Below are 18,902 nucleotides of genomic sequence, written 5' to 3' on the forward strand. Positions count from 1 at the left end.
AACTCAACCACAAGAGGAATTTTGGAAAGAACCCAAATACATGGAGACTAAACAGCATCCTTCTAAAGAATGAATGGGTCAACTGGGAAATTAAAGAAGAATTGAAAAAAATCATGGAAACAAATGATAATGAAAACACAACGGTTCAAAATCTGTGGGACACAACAAAGGCAGTCCTGAGAGGAAAATATATAGTGGTACAAGCCTTTCTCAAGAAACAAGAAAGGTCTCAGGTACACAACCTAACCCTACACCTAAAGGAGCTGGAGAAAGAACAAGAAAGAAACCCTAAGCCCAGCAGGAGAAGAGAAATCATAAAGATCAGAGCAGAAATCAATGAAATAGAAACCAAAAAAAACAATAGAACAAATCAACGAAACTAGGAGCTGGTTCTTTGAAAGAATTAATAAAATTGATAAACCCCTGGCCAGACTTATCAAAAAGAAAAGAGAAAGGACCCAAATAAATAAATCATGAATGAAAGAGGAGAGATCACAACTAACACCAAGGAAATACAAACTATTATAAGAACATACTATGAGCAACTCTACGCCAACAAATTTGACAATCTGGAAGAAATGGATGCATTCCTAGAAACATATAAACTACCACAGCTGAACCAGGAAGAAATAGAAAGCCTGAACAGACCCATAACCAGTAAGGAGATTGAAACAGTCATTAAAAATCTCCAAACAAACAAAAGCTCAGGGCCAGACGGCTTCCCGGGGGAATTCTACCAAACATTTAAAGAAGAACTAATTCCTATTCTCCTGAAACTGTTCCAAAAAATAGAAATGGAAGGAAAACTTCCAAACTCATTTTATGAGGCCAACATCACCTTGATCCCAAAACCAGACAAGAATCCCATCAAAAAAGAGAGCTATAGACCAATATCCTTGATGAACACAGATGTGAAAATTCTCACCAAAATACTAGCCAATAGGATTCAACAGTACAATAAAAGGATTATTCACCACGACCAAGTGGGATTTATCCCAGGGCTGCAAGATTGGTTCAACATCCGCAAATCAGTCAATGTGATACAACACATCAATAAAAGAAAGAACAAGAACCATATGATACTCTCAATAGATGCTGAAAAAGCATTTGACAAAGTACAGCATCCCTTCCTGATCAAAACTCTTCAAAGTGTAGGGATAGAGGGTACATACTCAGTATCATCAAAGCCATCTATGAACAACCCACCGCAAATATCATTCTCAATGGAGAAAAACTGAAAGCTTTTCCGCTAAGGTCAGGAACACGGCAGGGATGTCCATTATCACCACTGCTATTCAACATAGTACTAGAAGTCCTAGCCTCAGCAATCAGACAACAAAAGGAAATTAAAGGCATCCAAATCGGCAAAGAAGAAGTCAAACTATCACTCTTCGCAGATGATATGATACTATATGTGGAAAACCCAAAAGACTCCACTCCAAAACTGCTAGAACTTGTACAGGAATTCAGTAAAGTGTCAGGATATAAGATCAATGCACAGAAAGCAGTTGCATTTCTCTACACCAACAACAAGACAGAAGAAAGAGAAATTAAAGAGTCAATCCCATTTACAATTGCACCCCAAACCATAAGATACCTAGGAATAAACCTAACCAAAGAGGCTAAGAATCTATACTCAGAAAACTATAAAGTACTCATGAAAGAAATTGAGGAAGACACAAAGAAATGGAAAAATGTTCCATGTTCCTGGATTGGAAGAATAAATATTGTGAAAATGTCTATGCTACCTAAAGCAATCTACACATTTAATGCAATTCCTATCAAAGTACCATCCATCTTTTTCAAAGAAATGGAACAAATAATCCTAAAATTTATATGGAACCAGAAAAGACCTCGAATAGCCAAAGAAATATTGAAAAAGAAAGCCAAAGTTGGTGGCATCACAATTCCGGACTTCAAGCTCTATTACAAAGCTGTCATCATCAAGACAGCATGGTATTGGCACAAAAACAGACACATAGATCAATGGAACAGAATAGAGAGCCCAGAAATAGACCCTCAACTCTATGGTCAGCTAATCTTCGACTAAGCAGGAAAGAATGTCCAATGGAAAAAAGACAGCCTCTTCAATAAATGGTGTTGGGAAAATTGGACAGCCACATGCAGAAAAATGAAATTGGACCATTTCCTTACACCACACACAAAAATAGCCTCAAAATGGATGAAGGACCTCAATGTGAGAAAGGAATCCATCAAAATCCTTGAGGAGAACACAGGCAGCAACCTCTTCGACCTCAGCCGCAGCAACATCTTCCTAGGAACATTGCCAAAGGCAAGGGAAACAAGGGCAAAAATGAACTACTCGGATTTCATCAAGATCAAAAGCTTTTGCACAGCAAAGGAAACAGTTAACAAAATCAAAAGACAACTGACAGAATGGGAGAAGATATTTGCAAACGACATATCAGATAAAGGACTAGTGTCCAAAATCTATAAAGAACTTAGCAAACTCAACACCCAAAGAACAAATAATCCAATCAAGAAATGGGCAGAGGACATGAACAGACGTTTCTGCAAAGAAGACATCCAGATGGCCAACAGACACATGAAAAAGTGCTCCATATCACTCAGCATCAGGGAAATACAAATCAAAACCCAATGAGATATCACCTCACACCAGTCAGAATGACTAAAATCAACAAGTCAGGAAATGACAGATGCTGGCAAGGATGCGGAGAAAGGGGAACCCTCCTACACTGTTGGTGGCAATGCAAGCTGGTGCAACCACTCTGGAAAACAGCATGGAGGTTCCTCAAAATGTTGAAAATAGAACTGCCCTATGACCCAGCAATTGCATTACTGGGTATTTACCCTAAAGATACAAACATAGTGATCCAAAGGGGCACGTGCACCCGAATGTTTATAGCAGCAATGTCCACAATAGCCAAACTATGGAAAGAACCTAGATGTCCATCAACAGATGAATGGATCAAGAAGATGTGGTATATATACACAATGGAATACTATGCAGCCATCAAAAGAAACGAAATCTTGCCATTTGCGACAACATGGATGGAACTAGAGCGTATCATGCTCAGCGAAATAAGTCAAGCGGAGAAAGACAACTATCATATGATCTTCCTGATATGAGGAAGTGGTGATTCAACATGGGGGCTTAAGTGAGTAGGAGAAGAATAAATGAAACAAGATGGGACTGGGAGGGAGACAAACCGTAAGTGACTCTTAATCTCACAAAACAAACTGAGGGTTGCTGGGGGGAGGGTGGTTGGGAGAAGGGGGGTGGGGCTATGGACATTGGGGAGGGTATGTGCTTTGGTGAGTGCTGTGAAGTGTGTAAACCTGGCGATTCACAGACCTGTACCCCTGGGGATTAAAATACATGTTTATAAAAAATTTAAAAATTTTAAATTAAAAATTAAAAAAAAAGATAGCCAGTGTGGCTCTGGTGGTGGTGGGGAGGGTGAGTTCCCATAACCAGCAACACCCACTCACCCACTTGCAAACAAAACTTCAAGGACTCTACAAGTTTAATTCACAAAAATACTCAATTTAATGTGGGCATTCAAATTATCAAATATAAAATATGAATTATGTTAAATATGTTTAATGAACAATTCTGAAGTTATGGTGAAGTAAAAATAAGTTTAACCAGGCTTGAAAATAAAATGGCCATTATCTAAAAGACAAGAGATAACTAAGGTGGACAAGTATGACGAGAAAAGGGAACCCTTTTCTTGTCAGTGGGAATGTAAATTGGTATAGCTAATATGGAAAATGGCATGGAGATTCCTCAAAAAATTAACATGGAATTTCTATGTGACCCAGGAATCTCACGACTAGATATCTATCCAAGGACATGAAAACTGGATATCAAAATATATCTGCACTCCCAAGTTCATTGCAACATTATTCACAACAGCCCAAACGTGAAAACAATCTCAATATCCACTGACTGATGCAGTCAAAGGTTCTACCACTGAGCTATACCCCCTCTAATTGTCCACTGACGAATGGATAAGGAAGGTGTGGGATATATATATTCATATATTATATATAATATATGAATATTATTCAGCCATTAAAGAGAGAGATATTACCATTTGCAACAACATGGGTGGACTTTGAGAGCATTATACTAAGTGAAATAAGTCAGAAGAGAAAGCCAAGTACCCTATTATTTCACTTATATGTGGAATTGAAAAAGCCAATCTCATAGAAGCAGAGAGTAGAATGAAGGTTATGCAGTTGACTCTTGAACAACGTGGGTGGGGGTTAGGGGCACCGATCCCTGCATAGTCAAAAATCAGTATGTAACTTTTGAGTCCCCCAAAATACAACTGTTAATAGCTTAGTTTGACTAGAAGATCTACCAACAATGCAAACAGTTGATTAACACATATTTTATATGTTCGATGTACCACATACTGTATTCCTATAATTAAGTAAGCTAAAGAAAATAAAATGTTACTAAAAAAATCATAAGAGAAAATACATTTATAGTACCATACCCCCCCCCAAAAAAATCCTTGTTCAACCCTATGGTGCTCAAGGATCAACTGAATATCACATTTTCTTTATCCATTCAGCCACTGATAGATACTTAATTTGTTTCCATGTCTTGGCTATTGTTAATAATGCTGCAATTTGGGGCGCCTGGGTGGCTCAGTGGGTTAAAGCCTCTGCCTTTGGCTCAGGTCATGATCCCAGGGTCCTGGGATTGAGCCCCACATCAGACTCTCTGCTCAGCGGAGAGTCTGCTTCTCCCTCTCTCTCTCTGCCTGTTGCTCTGCCTACTTGTGATCTCTGTCAAATAAATAAATAAAATCTTAAAAAAAAAAGACAGTTCATTATGAAAATAATAATAATAATAATAATGCCGCAATTAATATGAGAGGGTCGGGCAGATACCATTTCGATACATGTTCAAAGGTGAAATCACTGGATCACATTGTAACTCTATTTTTAATATTTTAAGGAAACTCCATACCCTTTTCTATAATGGCTGCCCAAATTTACATCCCACCAACAGTGTGCAAGGCACTAAGGTATTTCTGCATATGGTAGGATCCCATTTATATGAAATATCAAGACATGGAAAATCTAAGGAGACAGTAGATCAGTGGCTCCCTGGGTCTGGGGGTAAATGATGAATGAATATGAACAGTAAGGGGGGAGCCCTTTTGGGTGATCGAAATATTCTAAAACTGGATTGTGGCAGTGGTGCTCAACTCGATAAACTGACTAAAACTCATCAAACTGTATGCTTACAATGGATGAACTTTATGACATATATGTAAATATATCTCAGTAAAGTTGCTTTTAAGTAGCTAGAAAAAAGACATTTTTCTATGTTTAAAATAGCTTTTTTTCTCTCCCTATTATTTAATCATATGCATTTTTTCCTATCACTTCCTAATCATCTATTATGAGATAAGTGCTGAATGTCTCACTTTTATGGTTAATAACTTATTTAGTATTTATGTCAACTCTATGATGTGGGTGTGACTATACCCATTTTTAGGAGGAAGATCCTGAGACTTTGAGCTTAGATCATCTGGCCAGGATCAAAGAGATTGTCAGCTGATGCAATCTGATGCATCAGAGCAGCTGATGCAAAGCCAGGCCTGTCTGGCTTGGAAGCATAGGCCCGGTCCATAAGCCACACTGCTGGTCTGCTAAGTAATGAAGAGTTTCAGAGAATCTTTTTCCGGCAAAAGAAAGAAAGTGGTTGCTGAAGCAGCAAAGCTCTCAAAACATATTATATGTTGTGGGCCAAGCGAACCTTAGAGTATTCAAGACCTTTGCAGCTAACATAAAGTGGGGATCAAACTAATGACTCCAGACTCGGACCACCAAGGTCAATAGACTCTCTTAGTCATGACCTCCAGCTGGTTCAGCTGGTCATAGGACAGATGAAATGGGTGTCTCTCAAATGCACATATAAATCTTCCAAGAATGTGTTTACATGTAAATTCTAGGGCCCTGTTCCCAGATGTTCTGGTCCAATAGGTTTAGGGGCAAGGCCTCAGAAGCTATATTCTTAAAAAGTATAGGAAAATTGTCAAAATTCCAAGCTTCAGAGATAAATACACCTGGGCCAGATGCTGCTATAAGCCATTAACTAGTTGTAGCACCTTGGCCAACTTAGCATCTCTGAGCCTCAGTTTCCTTATCTAGATAAGGAAATGACACTTCCTGAAATTGTTGTGAATTTTTCATTACTCTATGCTTTGAGAAAGCATTCAATAAGCAGTAGTTTTTTGTTGTTGTTTCGTTTTGTTTTACATTTATGTGTGGTTTTTTTTTTTTCCTAGAGAGTCTGAAGGATGGAGTTTTGCCAGCGATCCAGATTGAACACTTTTTCAGAATCAGGTCAGCAGCAAAGATGCTGCTGGGTTGGATGAAATCAAACCGACAGAGAGCAAAATAGCCAGGTCTGCAGCCCTCAGGCACTGCTGATTTGTGTCTCTTGTGGGAGATTTTAATATCTAAACTTGAACTCCATTGACTCACACATTTATTCCGTCCCTGGCCTTCAAAAACACTCCTGAGGAAAATCAGTAAGAGGAGAAAACACAAGGCCAAACTGACACCTACTGGCAGCACCAGGCCCTTGCAAAGGGTTGTTGCTTGGCGGCTGCCAACGTGGATTAATCCTTGCTGCCTTCTTACATGGGAACCACTGTGTCGAGGAGATAATACGAGAGGTGCACAAAGGTTACACGTGAAAATTTTCATCAAGTATCATTTATGGAAGTGAAATATTGGAAAGACTTCATGTCCAACACTGTGACATGGGTCAAATAGATTTTGGTATTTGTGTATAATGAACCATCAATCATCCATTTTAAACTATAATGTTTTCCAACCATTTTAATGACACAAAGAAATGCTCATATAAAGATTTTTTTAAAGATTTTATTTATTTATTTATTTATTTATTTATTTATTTATTTAACAGAGAGAGTAAGCGAGAGAGAGAGAAAGCAAGGCGAGGGGCAAAGCAAGAAGCAGACTCCTGGGTGAGCAGGGAACCTGACTCAGGGCTCAATCCTGGGCCTCCAGGATTAGGACCTGAGCTGAAAGCAGACACTTAACCCACTGAGCCACCCAGGTGCCCCTCATACAAAGATTTTTAAGTGCAAAATGAGGGCTATAAAACAAAACATTTTAGGATAATGATTAAATAAAATTGATGTCTATCTATACCCCTAAAAAGAAATCTGGAATGAAATGTAGGAAATGGTAATAGTAATAATTTCTGAGATTAGTGTTTTCTTCTTTGTACAGTTCTGTATTTTTCAACATTTCTGCAATAAGCATGTATTACTTTATTGAATAGAAAACAAAGGAATAATTTTTTATATTTTTAACTGTTTCCCAGCCTCATTGAGATGTAACTGGTATACAACATTTGTGTAAATTTACAATATACAATCTGATGATTAGATGCATATATACAATATGACAGATGCATATATACAATATGACATGATTACCACAATAAGGTTAGTTAACACTTCCATCTCCTCACAAAATAACAATGTGTGTGTGTGTGTGTGTGTTAAGAACATTAAGATATACTCTCCTAAAAAAAAATTCTCAAAAAAAAAATAATAATAACATTCTGTGGGAGAACAGGAGCCCCAAAACAGAAACTGATGGGATAGTGAGAGTACCATGGTGACATTAACAGCATCTGATACTGCAATGTCACAGGACCACAGAACAACAGAACAAAGGGAGGAGGTCATTTCACTGTCCAAGAAGGAGAAAATATTTTCTCTTCCCCAGACTAATCATCCCTCTTGCAATCGGCTTTTCCTTTTGTATTATTTCTAGAGAATTTTCTCACATATTGATGGTGAGTCAAGGTCTGTCTTTGTGGGCAAATGAGTTCATGTAGAATCTCCTCACCGAATGTCTGACTGATGCACCTCTTGCTTCCCCCACCATATCCAGCAAGGCTGCGGCTCTATCACACAACAGCTCTGTGAATCACTTGACTTCTGAGCTTCCCTCTTCTCATTGGTAAAATAATGATGACAATAGCCACCCAGCTGACCTACCACAGTTGTGAGATTTGCATGAGAAAATGTGCTTTGAAAACAATGCCAAGCGAATCCTATGCAAGGTCATGGAAGCCAACATACTTCACTGAATGATTGCATGCCAGGCACAAGGCGGTTTCTTACATATTATTTCATTTTATTATCATAAAAAGCCTGCAAGTGAGTAGAAATGAGAAAATTGAGTGTATAACCAGCTCGCAGTTGATTATCTTTTCCATTGTAGTGCCAGGATTTGAACTCGGTTTGATCTTCAAAGTCCAGGTTCTTAAATATTGGGCTTTATGACTACATGGACTCTTAGTACACAAAGGGACCCAACAGATCATTAAGTTGAATCCCCATAGTTTGAAGATGAGGACATCAAGATCTGGAGAAGCAACATAACCTGCCCATATAACCAATAAGAAATGCCACAAATTTCACTTCATCAAACACTAAGAGCCTCTGCATAATCTGCCAGGCAATGTGGTTTCTAGTTACTCAAGCTCAGGAGTGGGCTGGGGTTCCTGTTCTCAACTCCACTTCTCTGTTGCTGGAAACCAGAAACTCTTGGATGCACCCTTTTATCCAATAGCCAAATTACATATTCTAAACTGAGTGAAACTGAACTTCTGGGGGAAAGGGGACTCCCACAAAATCCCTACAAATATACATATCTAAAATTTGGAGTTGAACCCCACTGGCTCACAAATTTAGTTTGGGACAAAGTACTCCAGGCAGAGGGAACAACCTGTGTGAAAGTCCAGAGGTAGGGTCAAGTCTGACATGTTCCAGAAGCAGCAAAGAGGCTAACGTTGCTGGAGCAGAGTACACAAAGAGCAGAGCCTGGTCAGAGATGAGATCAGAGTGGTGTTAGGAGACAGATCACAGGGGGACAAATGGGCCACTGGAAAGATGTTGGTATTTACTCTGAGTGAAATAAGAAACCATTGTAGGGGTTTGAGGGACACAATCTGACCTATTCTCTTAAAGGATTATTCTTGCTGCTCCATTAAGAATAGACTGAAGGAGCTAAGGTAGAAGCAGGTAAGACTTGATAAGAGGGTAAGAAAGTTTTACCCTCTTCAAGGCAGGGATAATGATGACTTGGATAAGTGTGGTAACAATGGAGGTGGTGAGACATGACTGGATTTTGGATGCAGTTTGAATATAGACCTGGTCTAGCTATTTCCTGACTAACTGGATATGGACTACAAAAAAAAAAAAAAAGTTGAGGAGTTAGGAATGACTCCAGTGTTTTTGGGAGCTATGGGAAGAATGAAGCTACCATACACTGAGACGGAGAAAATCAAGTGGAACATGTATGTGAGAAGATCTGGAATCAACGGAGGGATGTTGAGTGTGACCTCCCGGTGGCGCTATTCAGTAGGCAGTTAGATACGAGACTGGACGGCAGCTGAGAGCTCTGGGAGTCATCAACATACTTGAGGTACTTAAAAACCTGAAGCTGGATGAGGTAGGTCCCCAATGGATTCAGTGAGACAGAGAAGACGAGAGAACCAAGGATTGCACCACGACTTGAATCTTAACCACTCTGGAGACAAAGAGAAATCAGCAAAAGAGCCTGAGAAAGAGCCAGCAGTGAACTGGAAGAGAACAGAAAAGTGCAATGAAACAGATTCCAATTTCAATGGGCACACAAGCCAGGAATATTCTATTCTCCAGCAACTTTATTTGGTTCCTTGAATCAATGTGAAAAAATTCTACACCTCTGAGTGCTTTGTTCCTTTGTACTTAATGCCCAACCATTCCCAGCCCTCTTCGCATGATTACTGTGTAGGCCTGGTAGCAGCCAGAGCAGTAGCACTGATGTCAGGAAAATGGCTCAGACAGGCAGCCTGTCTGCTGCTTTGATACGCTCCATGTCCAGAGGGAGAACTGCCAATCCAAACAGATCCCACAGATTGTGCCCTACCCAACGCTACCAAAACACAGAACAAGAGAAAGCTCAAGCCAGCTGTCTGGGAAAACTGTCAAGGTATTGTACAGCTTGTGGGAGCTCAGCAGTGTGTAGAAGATGGTGCACTGAACACGGGGAAAAAGGACAGACTCGGGGACCTGGAGCACCCTACAACTTGAGGTTCAAAACCAATAGCCCCCAAAAGGCTCTTGCCCTTGAGGGCAACATGCTGAAGTGGCCCTAAGGAGGAATCAATGTCCAGGAATTAATTTCTACATTTCTGAGCACACAGAAATAACTTCAAAGCTTCAACTCTACAATCTGATTTATACAGATCCATGTTTGAAATTCTACCATTTTCAGAGTTGAATCCCTTGATTAAAAAATGTTTTTCAGGGGCTCAGTGGGTTGAGCCTCTGCCTTTCGCTCGGGTTGTGGTCTCAGGGTCCTGGGATCAGGCCCCGCATCAGGCTCTCTGCTCAATGGGCAGCCTGCTTCCCCCTCTCTCTCTGCCTGCCTCTCTGCCTGCTGGTGATCTCTCTCTCTCTCTGTGTCAAAAAAACAAAACAAACAACAACAACAAAATCCCTGCTATCATATCATAAGCCTTGCTATCCACACTTTCGGGTCAAAGTGGAAACATAGAGTTTAATAGAGAGGAATAGGAAGGAGGAAGGAGTGAGAGGACCAGGAGGATGCAGAACCTCCCCCAGGCCACCCCCTCACCACCCACTACCTCTTCTTCTACCACCTCCCAGGAAGGAAAATGGTCCAGAACAAGGAGGCAGAAAATGGAGAAACCTCACCATCTGGCATTTCCCCTGTTGACAGATGTAGGAGGGAGTCACAGGGGTGACTCAGTCACAGGCTCACAGGGATGAGTCAGAAACTCTTTAGTTGATGCTATAGAACTGCCTATGCAAATCTTCTTGGGCCTTCTTTGCTACCACAGAGTAAACACCCTAAACCCAAAGGCCTTGCTGGCACACAAGAAATCCTGTGTGTGACTATTCTGAGGAGCTGAAGGCAGGCTTCTTGCTCGAAGCCTAAGGAACCTCAACTCTTGTCACGGCTCTTTCCTCCTCTGTCAACTTCTTCTGGCCTTTTGCCTCCCACCCAAGTCTATATCTCACCCTAGAACTCCACCCAGTGCTGAAAAATACCCACACTGTGATTCTTCATTCCACTTTATCTCATATTCTTTACCTCTCATCTCCCTTCCCTGAGCTCTCCTAAAACATCCTTCTTTCGAAGGGGTACGGAATTCTCTGGACTCATTGAAGCTTGTTGCTTTTCTGGTTCTGAATCAGCCAGTTCTCTGAGGCAGTGGTCTCAGAACCTGCTGGAAACTGATAGCTAGGTGTCAGCCTTGAGCCCAGAGCCTGCAGACCCTGGGAAAGGAGACCAGGCACAGACAGCTCCTAACCCGGCATCAGGTTCCTGGCTCATGAGCTGTGATTTATTGCTACACCTGCTCCCTGGGTGACTCAGGAACATGCTCAACTTGTTTGGAAAAAGCCAGGAGGTCAGTGTGACCAGGGTGAAATGAATGAGAAAAAGAGCGGTGGGAGGTGAGATCAGACAGGTACAGAGACCAGATCACATAGAACCTGACCAGCCATGGTGGAGGCACTGGATTCTATTTCAAGGGAAATAAGGGGCCTTTGGAGGGTTTTGATCAAGCAGTAATATGATGTGATTTTAATGTAAAAGGCTCTGGAGTCTGTGTGGACAGGAATCTAAGGAAGCAAGAATCGAGTAGGGGAGCCCAGTGAGAAATGATGGTCTTGATCCAGAATGGAAGCAGTGCTCAAAAGTGGACAGATTCAGGACATAGGACAAAAGCAAACAGGATTTTTTAGTGTTCTGAACTGAGAGAGGAATCATCAACTGGGTCAAAAATTTCCATTAACTGAGATAGGAAGGAAAAGATTGGGGGATTGCGTGGAACCGAGAGTTCAGTTTCACATATCTTCACTTGAGGTACACTTAGGCCATCCCAATGGAGATGTCTAGAGTTAGTGGAGAGATTGGGACTGGGGATATACATTTAAGAGTCATTTGCACATAACATTAGAGTTGGTGGGCGCTGGATGAGATCTCCTGGGGAGTAAATACAGCAGGAGAAGAGGCCCAAAATTTCATTCCAGAATATTCCAACATTTAAGAGTCAGGAAAACAAAGACTATGCAACAAAGGAGATGGAACAAAGAGACTGATGAGGTAGGAGAATCAAGAGAGAGTGATGACCCAGAAGACAGGAGTGAGACAGTGACCAGTCAAGTCATTTTCCCTGTGAACTGAGTAAAGAAATGGCTGAGAATGAAATCAGAGCCCCCAGATATGCTCTGGGACCCTTGGGTTTCATGCAGCCTCTGTGGGGGCTTACCCAACAGGGTTCGAGGTCTTTCTCCCTGTTCCAACCACGTCTGCTCCTCTGCTGGCTTTGGGGTTCCATGTGAGTTTACCTCTGAAGAAAGGATTCTAGCACTTAAAACACAAAACTTTGGAAACTGCTGGAGCACCTTCTACCCTTGAGAAAGAGGCAAGAATGTGGAGAGGGACTTTCTCTGTACTGCCACCCCAGGGCAAAAAATCTAAAATTGGGGGTGAAAACCATAGAGCTGATGACTTCTAAAGTCTTTTTCAACTCTAAAACACATGAGTCCCACTTCTTGGTACCAGCCCCTGGATAACAACTTCACTTAAGACTTCACCTGTGCTCTGGTCTGTTAATGACCTTGATGAAGACATAGGATTGGACTGGCCCTCCTACATGGGCTTGATAACATACGAGGGCCTTTGAGGAGCAGTATAAGAAACATTTATTTGATCCAAGTGTTACTTTGAACTCTGATTTTCAGGAGCACTGCTGGACTAAACACCCTGCCTCCTCCTGCCTCCCTGATCTTAATCAGCCTCACCATCTGTCTGGAATCAGGCAGTGTCTAAACAAGGTCTCACCCACAACTGCAGGCCTCCTAGAGCAGAGGAGGCTGGCTGGTCAATTTTTAAGTATTATAAGTATTGTACCTTTCCTGGTCAATTTTTAAGTATTATCTATTTCTCTCAGCTACTGTAGCTTCTGTGTTTTCTGCGAAAATGAAATGCTAACAAGGTTCAGGTATCAAAGATGCCCTTCCCTTAGATGTAATTTTCTAACTCTATCAACTTGCATTATAGATATTGGGAAGAAATGCAACAATCCTGAAGAAAATCTATGCTTAGGGGAAACAACTTGGCTTTCCATAGACAAATTCTCATTTCCAACACCAGGATCCAACTAAAAGGAAATGAAGCTGGATTTAGCAATCTTCTAATTCAGACCTAAAGCCTGAGACATAATCTACACTTATAAGTCCTGTGCCCCTTTTTCAAGATTTGCTTTAATTTATTTATTTGAGAGAGAGAGAGAAAGTACTTGTGTGTGTGAGGGGGGGAGGGGCAGAAGGAGAGAGAGAATCTCCAGCAGATTCCCTTCTGAGCACAGAGTCAAATGCAGGACTCTATCTTGTGATTCTGGATCACAACCTGAGCTGAAATTAGGAGTGGGATGCTTATTGGACTGAGCCCCCAGGTGCCCCCTCTTCCAAGATTTTGACCCTATATCTTAAGAACTTTGATAAAGGATTAAGTATGTCTTTATCCTAAAAGATTATATAATGCCACATCCTATGCAAGATAAGAACAATGGCAGCATGGTACCATGCTTTAGGATTGTGCATAAGCCACCTAACTCACTTACTTACTGCTGGAATTTTGAATGTAGGTGAGGTCTGGAGCCAGCAGTCAAGAAAGAATTCTTGAGATGTCTTTGGTACAAAAAGGTGATTTTATTAAAGCTCAGGGACAGGACCCATGACCAGAAAGAGCTGCAGTGGGGTCATGAAGAATGGCCCATTATATAGTTTCAAGTTGGGAGGGGATTAGGGATAGCATAAGTCTCTAAGGAATTTTGGAAGCAAGGTTTCTAGGACCTTGAGGGGGCTGCTATTGTTGGGAAAAGATCGTTTATCACTATCTAATAAAACCTGAGTCATGAGAACCTTCAGATGTATACTGGTGGGTCATATGCTTGGAGGGGGCGGTGATTGCCAACATATATCCTGGTGGGGTGGGAGTAGAGATGAAGGAAGTTTCCAAGGGAATTTTTATATGTTAAAGTAGACTTACAGGATCCTGGATGTTGGGCTAAGACTGCCTTTTGCCCTTAGCAATGTATAGACATTGAAGCAGCTGAGTTCCTAGAGGAATATCACTCTGTCTGTTTCAAGAATTTGTCAATGGGCTATGGATAGTAAGGAAATTAATAATTTTCTCTGCCTTTGTTTCCCCCATCACTTACTGTGGTGAATGTTTATTTATTGGTCTTGTCTGTACAGCATCTTTTCTCTAGACTTTTCCTTTGGAGAACCATTCCTGCCTCACCTTCATCCCCATGGTTTGGTGAGGCTAACCCTGCTTTAAATCTGTAGGAGGGGAGTTGAGCTACAGGACAAATTCAGTCATGCATTCCATTCCCCAACCCAGAGACTAAGTTAGGAATGAACCCAGGACCCAACTTAGGCCAAAGGCAGTTAATGCTATGACTTTGTTGTAGAGTTAGATAGGAGATGAATACTCTTCTTTCATCAAAAGGCAAATTGAGGGGTGGGGCCTGGCTGGCTTAGTTGGTGGTGCAACTCTTGATCTCAGAGTTGTGTCCGAACCCCATGTTGGGTGTAGAGATTACTTTAAAATAATTTTAAAATTTTTTTTAAAAAATAAACAAATGAGTATATCTCTTTAAAAAAAAAAAAGCATACGGAGACTTCTGCCATTAAAAAGTAAAGTTAAGGGTTGCCTGGGTGGCTCAGTGGGTTAAAGCCTCTACCTTCAGCTCAGGTCATGATTCTGGAGTCCTGGGATCAAGCCCCACTTGACCCCTGCTTGGCAGGGAGCCTGCTTCCTCCTCTCTCTCTCTCTCTGCCTGCCTCTTTGCCTACTTGTGATCTCTGTCAGTCAAATAAATAAATAAATAAAATCTTTTTTAAAAAATAAAATAAAGAGTTAAAATCCCAGCTACCCTGTGTCACCATCATTTTCCTAGACCTTTTTAACTGCATCTCTAGCAAAAGAGATTGGCTTCAGAGGTGGGGATGGGTCATTTCTAATAAACAAAAGGGTTTCATTACTTCCCGGGTGTTATAGAACAACAGTGAGGTTGATGGCTGGCAGTCAGCTAAACTCATTCACTTCTCCCCCGCATCTCGACAATTTACTGCATGTCATTCTTAGTTAGTCAAAACCACAAACGTTAAACCCTTGAGTGCCAAGGACTTCTTGTACCCCACAGTGCTCTGTAAATGCAAGAGAATAGAGAATGATATTTTCAGTGCCTTTGATAAGTCTTCAAGTTTGTAAATTGACTTTTTTTTTTTCTATGATACTCTTGTAATCTCTCTCTCTCTCTCTCTCTTCTTGGCAATTTTGCACTCTTAATATTTATCCTCAAACAAATGGTCTAAAGTCTCCACTGGCAAATTTGGATATGTCGGGAGAGTGGGCTCTGTTCCATGTGCTGCCTTTGAAATCTGAGCACAATCAGATGACTTCACATTGCGTGAGCACAGCCAACCAAATCCAGGCTGAGGGTTGCAGCCACGACACAAAGCGCTTTCATCTCTGCTCTCTTCAAAACTGCCAGAAATTATTGCTGCTGAAAGCAGTGCCAGGATCCTGGGGCCAATTTTCGAGTTGAGGAGGGTTTGAGGGGTTTTCCTGTATCACCCCGCTGGCTCAGCTAGCTAACGACCTCTTCTCTCCAGCTCAGCCCTTCCATGAAACACGGCAGTGGCTTGATGCCATGGTCCCTGCCCCTGGAGACAAAGCAGGGGTTTAGCTATCTGGAGGCTGAGAGAGATGTCTCACAGAAGTCAGAGAAGTGAGACAGAAAGAGAAGTAAGGGGAGGCGGTTAAACCACTTCAAAACAACTTTGTGACTCTCAGACTGCATGGAAAGTGGTCCTGAAGCTCAGAACGAAACCTCCATCTTTTGCATATTCCTCTTTGAAGCCGAAAGCTGGTGGGCAGGCTGGATATGAAAACACAGCCCCATACCTTCACGAACAGAAAATTTAAGCAATTTCCCCCAAATTCCCTACGTCAGTATTGCTTTAGATTACCACGTCTGCTATAAATACTGCGTCCCTCATCTTCTCTCTCTGTCCTCCCTTCCTCACATGGAGGACTTGCAAAGAAACTGAGATTTCATTTTCAGCAGAATATTCCGTGAGCAAGCCTCATGCACGTCCCTCTGTACATTAGAGAAATGGAAGTGTCTTGTGTCCTGTCCATCCCTCCTTTATAAGAACTAATTACCTCTAGCTGGGCCAAGTTGATTGAGCAAATACTCAATTTTCACATGACTTTGCTGCAGCACCATAATGAATGTACCTCTTTGATGAGAGAAAGAAGGTCCATGAAATAAACAGTTCAAGGGATGGGAGCTGGAGCTGAATGAAAACATGGGCTGCTTTGTTCTTACGACAACTGCTTCACCATCTAAAACATTCTCCCATTTTGAAGGCTTTGTCTTTTCTCTTCCAGCCACAACCCTCAAGCTACAATAACAGACTCATGATTTTTTTTTTTTGATGCCAAGGTTATGAATACTCTTTTATGAATATTTTCCTTTGAACTCATTTTTCTTGAGGAAGAAAAATAGCCCTGTGTATTGCAGGGCTGATGGTAATAGACAAAACATACAAATTGTTCTCTTAGGGGCAATAAAATGCTCCAAAATGCACATGGGAAAATTCCAAATACAACATAATGTTTATGGAGCACTGCCTTTGCAGCTATAATTTTTAAAAAGTGATATTTCTGACTGGCATGTATTATATAGAACATATTTCAGAGATTGGTATCAAGATTAATACCTTAAAATGTCTCCCTTCATGGCATCATGCTGGCTTTTCCCAGATCATGGCAAATGCTTAGCGAATAACATTCTAGGATGTGCCGTTTGGAAGAAAGGAAACCTTCATTGGATTAAGCTGCTTATATTTTATTTTTCCTTTTATCTCATTTCAACATATCCTCCAACTTCCTCCTCTAAAAATAATTCAACTAATGCCAGTATAACAGATTATAGCAGATTTATTCGTTTCATTCTGCCTCAAAAGGAAGTTATTATTGAGGCTTATAGTTATATGCGGAGTACTATCAACTAAGGTGTAGGTTCCTTATTAAAATTTCTTTTCAATCTATGTTAATATATCAGTGAAATCATTTCTTTTCTGATGTTAAAAATATATATATATATATAGTGTGTGTGTGTGTGTGTGTGTGTGTGTGTATGTGTGTTGGGGGGGGGTTTCCCCTAAATCCCTTTCAAAAGTTTTATCTCCTTCAGAAGTTAATCCAGAAAAGAGCCTCCTTTAATCCTGCTTTGTGGGTTATTTTCTCCAGCCCTGGAAGCATCTGTGCTGATTTCTGTTATATCCACGCTGATGTAAAACCTCTGCTACGGCAGAGAAATCACTCTACATGCAGAGGGTGTTCCTCTGAAGCCTAAACTGTCAGGTGAATTATGGCAAGTGTGATTTAAGAATGCATCTCCGGACTGAGTGAATGACCTATAAAAATTCCAAGATATAATTGTTGATTTGCATTTGGCATTAAGAATATTCTACAATGTTCTTTTCATGGGCAGAGGCAGTACCCTGCAGTGGTTCACAGCATAAGCTTTAGTGCTAGGCTGCTTGGGTTCAGATCCCATTGTTGCCACTTAACTAGCTGTGTGGTCTTGAGAAAGACACTCAACCACCCCAAGCATCAAAAATGGGGCTAATAATATCACCAGCCCCTTAGGATTGTTGTGAAGTTTAGGCTGGTAAAAACAAAGAAAGCACTTAGTACACCATCTGACACAGAGTTAGTATCCAGTAAGTGTTAACTCATCATATTATTCAACTCACAAGGCACAACAACCCTTTATAGAGTTTTAGAAGCAGATCCATAAAATAAAAAGAAATCCTAGGAAAATGCAATTTGATAAAATTTACCAACATGGAATTACAGACATGTTATATATATATATATGGTTTAATAAAGTTCTGGCTATAATTTTATATAGTCAATAGATAAAACTATCCTTTTTTTTTCCACATGGAAAAAGAGGTTTCAATAAGTCAATTCCTTTCCCTATGACTTCCTTTGTCACTGAACTAAATCTGTCATTGCTTCTCCACTCTGCCTGTCTCTCTCACCTCTGGCCTGGCCCCAGAATGTTAGTTCAATGAGGAGGCAGTAAATGTCTGCCCGGAACAGTGGGCACCATGAGGAACAGCAGCACCAACTAACTCATCTAAAATGGCAGAATCAATTTCCTAAATGTTCAATTGGTTAAGTTTGTTTTCCTGATAATTGTTTCCTATAACTAAAGAAAAAAATATATAAATTCCTATAGGTACCCAGCCCAAACAATTTTGCTTCCATGAATCTCTGGAAAGAGATACACTATATATAATTAACCAAATGTGAATACCATATAACTTAATTACCCAAAGAAATTATCATAAACTACTACATTACTACTGGTTGCCTTAATAGTTAACTCTGAAGGCCACACTCAAAAGCCTTTGTATTCATCTCAACCCAAGATCAGAACAACAAGTAAATATCTGATAATTATATAACTTAACAGAAAAAAAGGCTAGAATATTATAATTACAGTTTGATTATAATTCTGGTTTTTTTAACCTGCATTGAAAATATGTGAGGAAAAGCTAAAGAGTAAATGGCGATCCTATTCCTATAATGAGATTATAGTTTTCTCCATAGCTTTTTGTTAGTGACTATATTATTTTTACAATCAAGATGTTACATTTGTAAGACTCTATCAAAATCAGACTAAAGGGGTGCCTGTCTGGCTCAGTCAGTACAACATGCAACTCTTGATCTTG

This window comes from Neovison vison, chromosome 8 (genome assembly GCF_020171115.1).
Source record: "Neovison vison isolate M4711 chromosome 8, ASM_NN_V1, whole genome shotgun sequence".
NCBI lineage: Eukaryota > Metazoa > Chordata > Mammalia > Carnivora > Mustelidae > Neogale > Neogale vison.